General features: G+C 42.2%; 1 long non-coding RNA gene across 3 annotated transcripts; it reads right to left on the bottom strand.

Annotated features, from left to right (window-relative positions):
• Positions 1-818: 818 nt before the first annotated feature.
• On the bottom strand, positions 819-10,781 carry LOC148056527 (uncharacterized). Of its 3 annotated transcripts, none has more exons than XR_015703013.1 (6): positions 10,691-10,781; positions 6,688-6,732; positions 5,719-5,883; positions 4,434-4,635; positions 4,207-4,347; positions 819-2,186 (listed from the first exon to the last, which is right to left on the bottom strand). It is a non-coding gene; the product is annotated as an uncharacterized LOC148056527 (long non-coding RNA). The 3 variants fall into 3 exon arrangements; XR_015703012.1 differs by having other exon boundaries at positions 6,688-6,835; positions 10,691-10,777; XR_015703014.1 differs by lacking the exon at positions 6,688-6,732 and having other exon boundaries at positions 10,691-10,777.
• Positions 10,782-12,925: the final 2,144 nt, after the last annotated feature.

The raw sequence follows: 12,925 nt of genomic DNA, 5'->3' as shown, positions 1-12,925 counted from the left end.
CTCCAACCGGGCCTTGTTTGTTGTACAAATAAGCTTCAGCCCTCCAGGATTTAGGAAGACAGAGTATCAGCCCCTTGCACAACGCTGCTGGGAAGCGATTCTCCCATGGGGTCGGTCATCAGCTGCACGTCCCAGGCTATGACTAACCTTATCTGCGGCTTCACGTTATGGCGAGTTTTGAGGCAACCGTGGTTTCCAGCAATCCAGGACTCCCTCCACGTTGGTTCTTCCATGCACCGCAGTCCTTCCTGTGCTGGCCCATCTAGTTGTGAAATCAGTCTGTCATCCAGTTCAGGGAACTGATCCAGCTTAAAAACACACACACACAAAAACCAAAGGATGGAGAGCCAGCTCGGGATGGCAACTGGGAAACGTGTAATGGGGCAAGAACATTCTAAGCCCTTTCTGTCACCAAGCCCTTTCTGCCATGAAGCCACAGTCACAGATGCCACAGTTCATTCCACAGGTTTTAGACCTTTTAAGTAGTTATCAGGTTATGTCAAATACAGTGAGGAATATACTGCCTGGCACATAAGGCTTGATCCTGCGATAAAACTTAATCGTTTATTAACTTAAGACAGCATTTACACTGAAAAGGTGAACGTATTAATATCTGCACACATCCTCAAGTGCAATTGCCTTGGACTTGATTTAACTCTCACTGAACTGTACAAGCTATCTCCCACCATATACTCTATTTAATGGAAAGATACTTTAATACACCCTTAATAAATAAAACTGAGTAATACTAGGTGATGCGACACACAATTTTGAGATCACTGCTAAAAATCATTGCTGGGAATGGCTGTTGCTCCAGCTGAATTCTGGAACAACTCCGTAGACTGAGAAAAGAGCCCTTTTTTAAGCTGTGCACCTGTACAAATGTCATTAAAAATCCAAACAGAGGTAATAGAAAACAGTTCTCATGTGAACTCGCCAACACTTTCATGATACAAGTATAACTCCCAGGCAGAGCACATAGGATATATAACACCCTCAAACAATGGGCTTTTGTTAATGAGCTCAGCAGAGGCTCCAATATAATTTACCATACAATGGTGCAGTGTAAGAGATGTGCAAATTTGTAAACACCCCCCCCCCGCCCCCGCCCCAGTGTTTTGTGGTTTTGAAACAGCACAGTAAGATCACATAACCTAAACTGCAGATGTAGGGACAGAATGGACCTATCAGCCACCCCCAGCTCAATTACTGAGACTCTGGGTCAATGTCTTTAAAATACTTCCAGTGTTGTGGATCAGTGGCTACGGGAAAAGGAATAACATGATGCTCACATGCGCCTGTAAGCGCTATGTAAGGCGTCATGTCTTTCATGGACTTTCTGAGAATTGCATATGGACAGGAGTCTCTCGACTCATCTCTTTTCTGCAGAGGACCTGCCTTAGGAAGGGACACCTTAACAAACTTAGAGGCTTTGACAGCAAAGTGCATCAGCAGCTTGTAAATGGAAAGATTGAAAGATGCTATGAAACTTGTAAGTCGTTACTGTATTTTTCTAAAAGATTAATGTCAGATCCTCAAGAAAAGGGCATGTCTACAGGCTGCTAATTTATTACCAGTAAAGCTTGGTTTAATAAACTTGTGGTAAATATTTTCTGCTTTTAAGATCCTTTAAGGCTTCAAAGGCTCCCATTTGCTTTAGGGTCCCTAGGGATGCTGGTGCCAATGAGACATGTTTCATTAATTATGTTGCACAAATAAGCCAAATATTGCACAAATGTGTGTAGCAACGTTGTGAGGAATGCAGCAAGGACTCTTCCTAACTTCACACGGAGCAGAGCCGCCCAGCTGGGTGCTCTTTTGAAGGACAGTTGGGGCCTGAAGCACACACCTGGGTCCTGTCCACACCCCAAAATTGTATCATTACTGTTTAGGTCACCACAAAATTGCCAATAGTTTTCTCTCTGGAATTCACAAACATCAGGCCATGTTTCCCAGTGCACGGCCCTGTTAAAATAGGAATAGAAGGAAAAAGCACACTGCAGGGACATTGCAGATCTCTCACATCATCTTGGGTTGGAAATTATGCAAATATTGTGAGATACTGGAGATGATGAAGCCTGAGGTTGTGTTCCCATAAGTCTTCTTTGCCTGGACGAGGGTGAAAGTGGGACATCTTGCTGTGACGAGCCTGGAGGTGAGATGTTCAGAGCCAGGGTCCTTTGATGCTGGAAAATGAAAATATCAGTGCTGTGAGCAGGTATGCTGCAGTAAAACTGAATCTACCAGGGAAAGGGAATAACCAGAGATATTTCACAGCCATTAGTAAAAGGTCACTGAAGCCACACAATGATTGCACCTTTCAGAAGGAGGACTGTTGGAAGAGCTACAGGCAAAGACAACTTTCCCAGAGGAGCATACAGGGATAGAAACCCTCATTTTGATTCTCACCTTACCTTTTTGCTTGCGTAACTCACACATAGACCAGCAAAAACTGCATCTTGTCTGAGCAGGTGAAAGCCCTCTGTTAAACAGGCGGTTGATAAACTGAAATGCTGCAGATAAACTCTTGACCAGTCCCTCTCTAAACCAAGTATTCTCACAATCTGTGTTTTCCTGGTAGCTGAGAAGGAAAATTAGCAAAAGCTTGGTGGTAACTGGAAAATAGAAAGATGCCGTTTGACCTGCTGGACACAAGAGCAATTACAAAAGCACACTGAAGCACTTACCGCTGAGGGAGACCTTAAGAGCATACGTTGACAGTGTGCCATATGTCAGGGCGCGTGCTGCTTTATATTACTTGGTGCAGCTTTGTGAAGGAACTGTACTTGGCTTGTATATGAATTTTAAATGAATTGTTAACACATTTTATGAATCTGGTAAAGGGGTGCTGATGTGGGAGAGTGCACATGTCTGTTCTGCAAGATGGAGTAAATAAATCATGACTTTCACAAGATAAAACTTTATTGAGTAGCAATAAATGACAGAAATACTTCTAACGACATTTAAAGCTGTGTAAAAGAACGCACGAAGGGCTGACTGCCCCCGAGTACGTGTGCTTGTAACAGCTTGCGTTGCACTGATGGCAGGGGAGGTGCTTCGCCAGAGGAGCACTGGCTGTCGTGCTATAACTCCCTGGGTCTTTGGTCCATAACACCTTTCAGCACCTACATTTGTTGCTCACAGCATCTACAACATTTTGGTGCCTTTCTCTAGACATAATCCTTCTCTCACGCTGCCTTTCCTCACCATAAATTCCTCAGCTCTTTTGTCCTGAAGATAGTTTTAGACTGGAGCACACATCATCTGTGCCGCCCTCCTGCCTGGGTTCACACTGTGAGCAGGTGGGGGAAGTCGTTCTCTAGAATAACACAGCCAAGGCCACCGGGATCAGTAAGCCAAAACTAGACTGAAACGTGGGCAAAACAAATTCCCATCATTTTCTCTTAAAGTTCTTTGTAAGAATACCTTGACTTTTGTCTGTGCATTTTGGCCATTCATGGTGGGGCTGTTTGGTAGGTCCTCTGCAGTAGGGGATGGACTCTAGAGCACCTTGGGTAACACAGGCAGGAGTGGTACCACAAATTTTGCTTAATGTGCTGGTGACTGACATAGTGTTACAGGTGAAACATTAGAGATCCAGAGGAGAAAACTGCCTGAACTGGTATTAAAAAGCTCTGGCAGCTGTATCACTTCAGTGTTGTGGACCAGTGTACTACCACAAGGAAACAAGGCACTCTTTCTAGAATTATTTACTCAGCTTCCACCAGCTAGTTTAAGGCCAAATCCTCTCAGGCAGCACGAGATTCTCTCTTTTGATACAAAGTAACCAAATAATTCATCTGGACTCTCAAAACTGGGAAACTATAGTTTTGCATTATTGACATCAATGTTATAGATTTACTTTACAATTTTATTCATGAGAATCTCTAAGTCTAAATAATCGGTTCCTGGACTGCTTGCAAGATTGCCGAGTTCTGTTTACATCTCAGGTATTCTTTTCAGCATCTCTCTGTTCACAAGGCATTGATTTATGCTGCTAGAAGCCAGTTTGCCTGTCGTGCCCTGCCCTTTCATGGTGGCTTTTAGTATTTGCTTTTGTCTAAGACTATCACTAGTTATTTTTTAAATAAGCCAGCTATTTTAAAAGGCACTTTCTTGTTCTCTGCTGGTATTTGTTTCTCTGTCTTTTAGAGAAGAAAGAATAGAGGACTGTGGAGGTGGTGTTCTGGGGAACATAGCATCTACCTGAATGTCTTTCCCTTCTTCGCTGGGTTGTGTGTCTGAGTTTGTCTGGGTCTCCAAGAACCTTTATGTCTCTTTTGAAAGTCCATCAGCTGAAGCTCCAGCCTTCAACAGGCTCCTCATTTGAGTGCGCTCTGGAGATTCCTGCTTTCCAGAGACACAAAGCCTGTAGGATCAGTCACAAGACAGACACTGTTCGGGTTGCTATCCAGAGTCCTACTTTTACTCACGTTGGCTCCTTCCTTCAGTACTCTTCCTCTGCAACACGCTCCTGCTTCTGCACATCTCAGGGACCATCTGCCCCCTGCAAACTCGGCTCTTCATGTGCTATGGCCATTCAGGAAGGTTAGTGCTGCCCTAGGTGGAACCTGGAGGTCCAGGCGCAGCTTGAAATGGAGCCGCTCTGGTCTGCCTGCAGAGCTGCAAGAAGAACTACAAAGCAGACAGGCAATGTAATACTTGGAGATCTGAGAGAGCCAGGACTGATTTCCACACACCATGAAGGTGGGCAGCAGGAGTAAAAATTTGTACCAGAGTGTTTTCGGTCATTTCTCTGGAGCACAGTTTGTACTAGGAGATAACAGAGTCCTTCCTGCAGCTTCATGGGTGGAACAGTCTTGATACAGACTTAGTGCTATTTTGAGAATAATTTTGTTTGACCATCAGGGAGATCAACTTTTACTGGTGAAGCCAAGCGTGGATATATGCAAAGATACCTCCACTTCAGACATATTTTACCAGTCAGGCCTGGTAGGCCTGCCCTTTTAAAGAGCTTAACTTGAAATACAACTACAGTGGTGGTATTCATGTTAAGATATTACAATGAGACAGCACAGATCTTCTTAATCAGAGGATTACTCTGTAGAAGGATATTTTTTCCCCAATATTGAGTCAAAGATACTTATCTAAACTTACCCAAAGAACATTTACTTCAAAATCTTATGTAAACTGGTGTTTATAAAGTGACAAATATCATCCTGCTTTACCCCAGCACTATCGGATCTATCAAGAAACAGTTCACTAAATTTGTAGGTGCAACAGTGTCCCAGTGAAGTCAGTGGCAACATTTCCACTGTATTGAATGGGACCAGGATTGCAGTCTGTAATTTGTGAAATTAGGATTCTCAAGCATTAGGTCTCTGGTTTGATTTTGCTCCAGAACTACAATCTGATCGATTATTTCTTTGTTCTTCATGGATATTGGGATGATCAAAACTAGGAAATGAAAAAAATACAAAGTTGTCTTATACAAAGACACAGGCAACCTCACTTTATGCTCCCAGGGAAAGTTGGCACTTTGCACAGACTCAGATTTCATGCAACTATTGCCTTAGCCCAGCTCAGCACTCAATAAAGACAAGAGGAATTTCCATCATCCCAAAAGTTTCTTGGATCCCAGAAAAACTCCCCTGAAACCTCAGAGATACCCACAGAAGTGGACAGATGAATCTTTCTTCTCAGTAAATAAAAATTTTGTAGAGTAATAAAGTTTAGGAAAAAAAAAAAGTCACTTGCCTGATTGATCCCTTTTGGCTGAATGTGAAGTGGAATGAAACCTCTTGCAATGGGACAGTCTTACTTTTCCTCAGTGCACTCACTGCAGGCTGCAGCCCAATAAATCTGTTCTTCAGGGTATCCGCAATACCAACAGCTGATCAAGGCTCAGCTGAATGCTGTGTGCTTAGGGATGATACAACAGAGAACCGAGATAAGTAACTTTATATATACATGACAGTAATCCTCCCTCCATCCAGACATTTTTAAAACATCTTGATATAGAATTAAAACAGAGAGATGTGAAGAGAGGTGAAATTATTCAGGATATACAATGGAGGAATTTTATTACCAAGCTGACTGCATTATAAATCAAGTGCTCTGTAAATGCAATAAAACAATTGTTTAGTCTGCATGATTCATACCACAAACCTCAGTATTCTGTGTTTTGATCTTATTGCAGCAATAAACTGTCTAGACAGCAATTAACAAACTGTTTTTTCTTCAGATGTTTGGAGTGCCTTTGCTGCCTGATCAGCACTCAGAAATACAGGGCTTTTTCTCTATTCCTATTAATTATCAGGTTGATCAAGAAGCATGGTTAGCCGTTCTCTGTAATTGTACAACATTTCTCTTTAAGTGAATTGCTATAGGAAAAGTACCGATAATATTGTTTTTCATTAGTGCTAAGTAGCTAAGATAAAGATTTATTTTACCATGGTGCTCTAGAATGAGCTTTAACGTATAATTTATACTGAGCAATAGCATGCCATTTTAGGCCCCGATTCAACAAACTACTTACGCATGTGCCCAAGTTTAAGGATATAAGTAACCCCAAGAGAACACGTACATTTAAAGTCTGGTGCATGACTCAGTACTTTGCTAAATTACAGCCAAATAATTGATCCCTCACATACAGTTGTCCCTTATCTTTTTACACAATAAGTGGTGCAGATGTGTTGTGTTTTGGTCTTAAGCTTAATGGCTTACCAGTGGGAGGTGAGATGGAAAGGGTCCTAAAACCTAGGATGGCTTCTGGGGGAAAAAAAGATACTTGAGAAAAGCCTGCAGAAAGAGATTGAGGTAGTTTCTTCAGATAGTCATCTAACACGTGCGATACAGTGAAGCCTTTAAAAACCTGTAATATAATGACACAGGGTTTTACAGACGGTAAACAGAACGGTGTTTCCCATGGTGGCCTGTGCAGGTGAACCCTTCCTTTTCCAGAACGAGTTAAGGCACGAGAGGTACCCGCTCTGCAGCTGAAGCAAGGTATCACGGGCTGCAGCACGTTTGTTCAGCACAGGCGCCGAGGCTGTAAATGTACGTGTCTGCATGCGTGTTTGTGCTCCTAAAGCAGAGTGACTCATCGCACATCATTTCCCTTGTACAGCTTCTTGCTTTGAGAGGCTGATGCAGCTCTATAAAATTTACAGGAGATGAAAACAACCAGTCCCCGATTTTCGCTTAGTGCAAAGCAGCATTTCGCTAGGTTTCGGGGCATCCCTGGCCCTGCCTGCCGGTGGAGAAGCCGCTCGGTGCCGGGCGGGCGGCCGGGGCCTGGGCCCTGCTGGACAGCTCCCGCGGCGGGGCCAGGGCCACCCCGCGCACCCACCCCGCGCACCCACCCCGCCTGGGGAGCTCTGCTGGAGCCAGCTCAGGTCTTCCTGCAGTGGAGCTGCAGGCAGACGTCCAGTGGCGGCTGTAAGGAACAGATAGAAAAGTCAGCTAGGGCGCTCCGCTTGCTTTGATTTGCAGAAATAATTCCATGGGGTTTGGCTGTAATTCTAAGTCATGAGTAAGTATGTGATGTCTAAAAAGCAAAATGAAGAAATTCAGTTTGAAGCTGCTTTTCAGGAGTTATTTCAATAATAATCTTTCTTTCAACAAAAAAAAAAATGTATTTTTTTTTTAAGTGTTTTCTCTCCCTCTTGTGGCAGTGGAAGGGGGGATGGGAAAAGAAAAAGACCAAAAATGTACAGAAAAGAAACAAAAAAACCTACAATACAATCTGGTTTGATTATCCTTGAAAGTAGAAAAATGACAAGTTAGCTGAAATGGAACTTTTCAAATAAATTTACAGTGTCTCACAGTTTTCATTCACAGCATTTCTAACAGTTCTGGAGTACTGGTTTGTATCTGCGGAGGTACAATATTTTATCTCAATGTAAAAGACAAGACCATGGGTCTGATCTTGGTAAAGAGCATATAAAAGACACTTGCTAACCCAACCAGCAGTGCAAAGCAAATGGTACTTTTAAGAGAAAAAGGTTGTATGGAAAGACATGAGACATGATGAAACTTGGGAAGTTATTTTTGAAGCACTATGTGGTTTAGATGAAGTACTGGGAGGCATTTAATTTGGTAGTGATATCCATACTCCACAGCATCTTAAAATAAATAACTGGTCTCTCATCCATATGATAAGGTGACCAGTTCTAGCGGACTTGCAGAGGGACTATATAAATTCGATGTTCAGACGCTAAGGACTCAAAATGCCTCAGTTATTCATTCATCTGTTGACGGTGACCCTAGTGTTGCAAAGGTTTCTTTGAGTGCCTGTATTATAGCTTCCTTCGCTTTCCTGGGAATATTTGTAAAAAATAAGCACAGTCCTGTTGAAATTAGGAACAAGTTTCAGATTTACATATTTACATTTCTCCCTATAACTTAAGAATATAAATGAGTAAAAGGCTTGTGTTGAATAAACAGGCAGGTGTCCTCATTTCATCCCTGAAAAAAAAAAAAAAAAAAAGACATACAGAACCCAAAGCTTTGCCATGTTCTGTTTCATTGAGCAAGGTCACAGTAATGGGGGGGGAAAGGAAGATTCTGCAAGCAGACATAGGAAGATATGCATCTTACAGGTTATTGATTGAATAATTGATAAGTTCAGCACACAGTAATTACACTGGAGAAGGCTGATGTCAGGATTTGTCAGTTATATCTGGAGGGGCTGGAGCAGATGTGAGGGGAGGCTATTTAAGTGTGACCCTGGGAAGTGTGGGAACCACTGTAGGAGTCAATAAGTGCCCCATAATCCACTGACAAATACTTGCTATGTCTGTTTGCTTTTTAAATTTCAAAGCATTTTGCTTAAAGAGCTGTACACCATTTATAAAATCCTCCTCTTGGTTTAGCTTTTTTTTTTTTTTTTTAAATAAACTCATTCCTTTGGAAAGCTTGAAAAGGAAGTTTGCTTTCATTCTAATTTGCCTTTCCTGTATTATGTATGAACACTAGGCAGATTTAGCAGGATTGTCCATGAAGTCAGACCTGCATCTTTGATATATTTTCCCTGGAGAAATATCTTTGTCTTGAAAAAAAGAAAAAAAGATATAGAACTATGCAGACTTTTCAAACAGTTATTAGGAAACACGCATAACCAGTCAAATCAAATTCTGAGCTCGCTAACCTTGACAGTGTCCCTTTAAATTAACTTTGCAGCCTGGGAACACACAAACAAAATGTTTTAAAGAATTTATCTGAAGAAGCAGCAGTGGCAAAGCTGAGATTTGCTGCACTGCTTGTCTGGTGCAAGGTCTGGAGAGTGAAATCCTGGAAGGCTCAGTGCACCCATCGCGTGGGGAGGTGGCCTTCCTGGGTGCTCCCTCTGCACCCACCCACACACCCCGGCCCAGGGCAAGGAGGGCAGAAGAGGCCTGGCTGGGAAGCTGGGGTGAGAGCTGCTTTGCTTTAAGACATTTGCCAGCAGCAGCAGCATGTGAAGCACAAACAGGAGGTTCCTTTCGCTGCGCTGGACGAGGCGGGGTCCCCGCTGGCATACTGGTGGGATGCTGCGGCTCAGCCAGCCACGATTCCCTCTCACAGCTCTAAGGCATCCATTCAGCAGCCCAGAAGATTGGTACCGATGTGAGGCAAAGCTGCCTTCGCACTGGAAAGGATGAGGAGCGTGTACAGGAGGGGCCTGTCCCCTCGCTGGGGGCTGCCGGGGAGGAGCTGGCAGCAGGGACAAGGATAACGCCTCCGCCACGCCGCAGCAAACACCGGCCCCTGTCCTGGAAAAGCAAGGACAGACTCCAAGGTGCAGCCAGATAGCCACTCATCCCCCTCCTTTTTGAGGGCATGATTTTGCTTGTGGATTTAATCCACATCAACATGCTCCTAAAACACGAATCACACTTTGTTCTCTGGCTGTCCTCCGGATTTTAGCTCATCTAACTTCCCCATCTAACTAGGCACCCTCTAAAATTCATGATAGCATGTTAATGCTTTCAGCATATTTTTAAAAGGCAGTGCAATATAACTTAAATCCATTTTTCAGGTTTTCAAGCAGGAAAAAAAAAAAATCCCAGCACAAATTTTTTCCTAATTTGTTTTTCAAATTTTAATCTTTGGTATGAAAACACATTTTCCCTGTTCACTTGTAAATTTTTCTTTGGCTTAAAAAAAAAAAAAATACAGAGGGTAAGAGCTGTGCTGATGAGTGTTAGGAAGGTGGGTGGAAGGCAAAAAAGAAAAAAAAAGAAAGAAAGAAAAAAAAAAAAGATCCGATGTGTCTTTTGTGCTGCTGCCTGTAATACTACAGCCAGGCGCGCTCATTGTACAGCCAAAGAGCAAAATAGCAGCATTGTTAAGCCAGATTGCTGAATTTCATGAGGTTTTTTTTTTTTTTTTTCCTTTACGCAGAGGTAAACCCATGGGTTTTTTTTTTTTAAGAAGATGGAAAAACAGGCTTGTTTAACTATTTTTCAAGATTTTTTTGTGGAAGCACAGAACAGCTTCCACAGCTTCTACAGGAGGGAGATGCTGCTGCAACTCGCTGCCCAACTAGATACAGCTTTGAAAGTTTATTTTTTCTTCACATTATTTTTTGTTAATTAACGTTAGATCATTCAAATAACAAAAAGGACTCCTGGCACCCATCCTGCAACCCAGAAATTCTTTAGGGGGGAAAAAAAAAAAAAAAAAAGCAAATTATAGGACCATAGAAGCTGCTCAAAACGGAAATACAACATCCCACAAGACTCACCTGCTTTATAGTTTTATTCCAGACTCTAAATTCAGAACAATTTCTGCAAAGCGCTCCTGTCCTTTTCCAAACCAAGCCTGAATTCACTGAAAAGTGAAAGTCTTATAGCAAGAGATTCCTACCTAGCTCAGAGAGTTTTATAGCCAAATCAATGAGCAATAGTTTCACCTGGTTTTGCCTCAAAAAATCAGGTGACGTTCATCTATTTCAGATAACTATAACTTTGAGAACTAGTTTTCCTTTAAACTTTGGGGGTTTAAGTGGTTAAATTAATGGCAAAATATTCTAATGAATGCCATTTATCTCCGTTTTAAAACATCAAGTTTTATATAGCTCTCAGTATAGCCTTAAAGAAAGACAAACCAACCCAAAGCGAGCTTAAAATTTCAATATTCCAAATACATTTTGTTGCACTTTCTTCCAGTTAATGCTGCCGAACAGTGAATCTAATTAACTGGACACAGGAGGGCCTTTATGAATGGAATGTAACATAACCATACAAAGTAATCTCGTTACATTGTAACAAGAGGTTAAATACCGCTTCCTGCTATGTAGTAGCTGTTAAGTATAGTATTGATGAAAAATATGCTAATAACACCTTCTGAAAAGAATAGCTTAGTTCTTGGTAGCTAATCTCTGCAAGCTGTTTGGTAAGCTGCTTTTGTGGTATGGTTATATCACATGCACATCAAGCAAAACTATTCGGTTATGTCTATCACCGGGTTTTAAACCACGGGATTGTTGGTGGTTTTTTGTTTTTTTTTTTTCATGGGGAAGATTTACATATATAAACATATAACTATGTATGCGGACACATAACCAGCGTTCTGATCTGTTCCTCGGCACCCTTCGCGCCCCCCGCTCTGCCTTCCTCTAAGGACGCTGGGTGCGAAAGGCGCTGCCAGGCGCGGGGTGTGCCAGCGCCAGCACCGCCGAGCGAAGGCGGCTGCAAACAAGGGCCTGGGTTTGGAACCCAGCTCATGCTGAAAATCCCCAAAGCTTCAAACAGGACTTTTTATACAGATTTATACAGAGAAATGAGAATCGGGCTTATTCTTTCACTTGTACATCAACAGCAATCCGCTCATACATCATGACTATTTGCATCTGGGGCATAATTATTAGGCAAAGCTCACAGTTAAACCTGAAATTTTAACTTAAGAATAACATAGAAAAATGTTAACTGTTTTAAGTCGCAGCAGCTGGAATGGATTTTCACAGTCCCTGAACTGATTTGCAGTTGTATTAGTCGATCAGCATCTTTCATTAGGTGTCTATAATGCAGGCAGGGACATCATGCTAAGCCCCTGTGTTTCTTCTGTGCATGGGCCCATCTTTATCTGGAGAGTAACGTTCTGTTTTCTTTTCTCCCTCTTCATTTCCATAAACAATATGCACAGTTCTCTGAGCCATTGAGTCTGCAAATAAAGGCGGAGGGCTAAGTAAATTTGCTTCACACCAATTATTTTTGTGAGGTCACTGAGTTAAGCATTAAAGAATACTGCTGTGGATGAGCACTCGGGAACAGTATGATTTGTGCTATGAACTGGACAAAAGCACTCAGTGCATAGCAGAATACGACGTTTATTGGGAAGCTTTGTTCCCCGAGTTAACAGAAGAAGAATCCTTTTCTTTTAACAACTACGAATTACTCATTTTACCACATAACCCAGCTGCACTGTAAGTCACTTTTGTAAGGCACGGCATAGGAAAGAAAGTGAAAGATGTGTGATTTCAGAAAAAAAAAATTGCAATTGATTGCTCAGTTCAGTATTAAGCTGTTTTGCTTCTATGCACAGCGTGAGGGTGAGCAGTTGTCAAATTATTGTGTTGTGTTCTTATGCAAATAAAATTACAGAAGGAAAGAACATTTTTAAATAATCAGAAGGCAAGTGAGGAGCCAAGAATCCAGCTGTTGTGGATTTGTGTCGCTTTATTGTCACACTTCTCACAGCCGCTTACACCAGCGAGAGGTTGGCCCCGCATCTTGCTGTTTACTATGTATGGCTGGCTTGTGAGCAGGGAGTAACTGTGACAAAACGCTCTGCACATGGGTAATTGCTGATGATTACATTTCAGACAAAGGACTCGGGCTTGAACAAAACAGCAAGGCAATATTTCCTTGATGGAAGACAAAATTATACAGTGGTTATATAGCTCTTACTGGAAGAAGGAGTAAGTCTTAAAGTCACTCTACTCGTTTCAGGATGTGAGGTCAGGATCAGCCCCTGATGT

This window comes from Nipponia nippon, unplaced genomic scaffold (genome assembly GCF_047370975.1).
Source record: "Nipponia nippon isolate SJK-2023a ecotype South Korea unplaced genomic scaffold, ASM4737097v1 scaffold_13, whole genome shotgun sequence".
Classification (NCBI taxonomy): domain Eukaryota; kingdom Metazoa; phylum Chordata; class Aves; order Pelecaniformes; family Threskiornithidae; genus Nipponia; species Nipponia nippon.
This window is presented reverse-complemented; position numbering and strand designations above follow the sequence as displayed.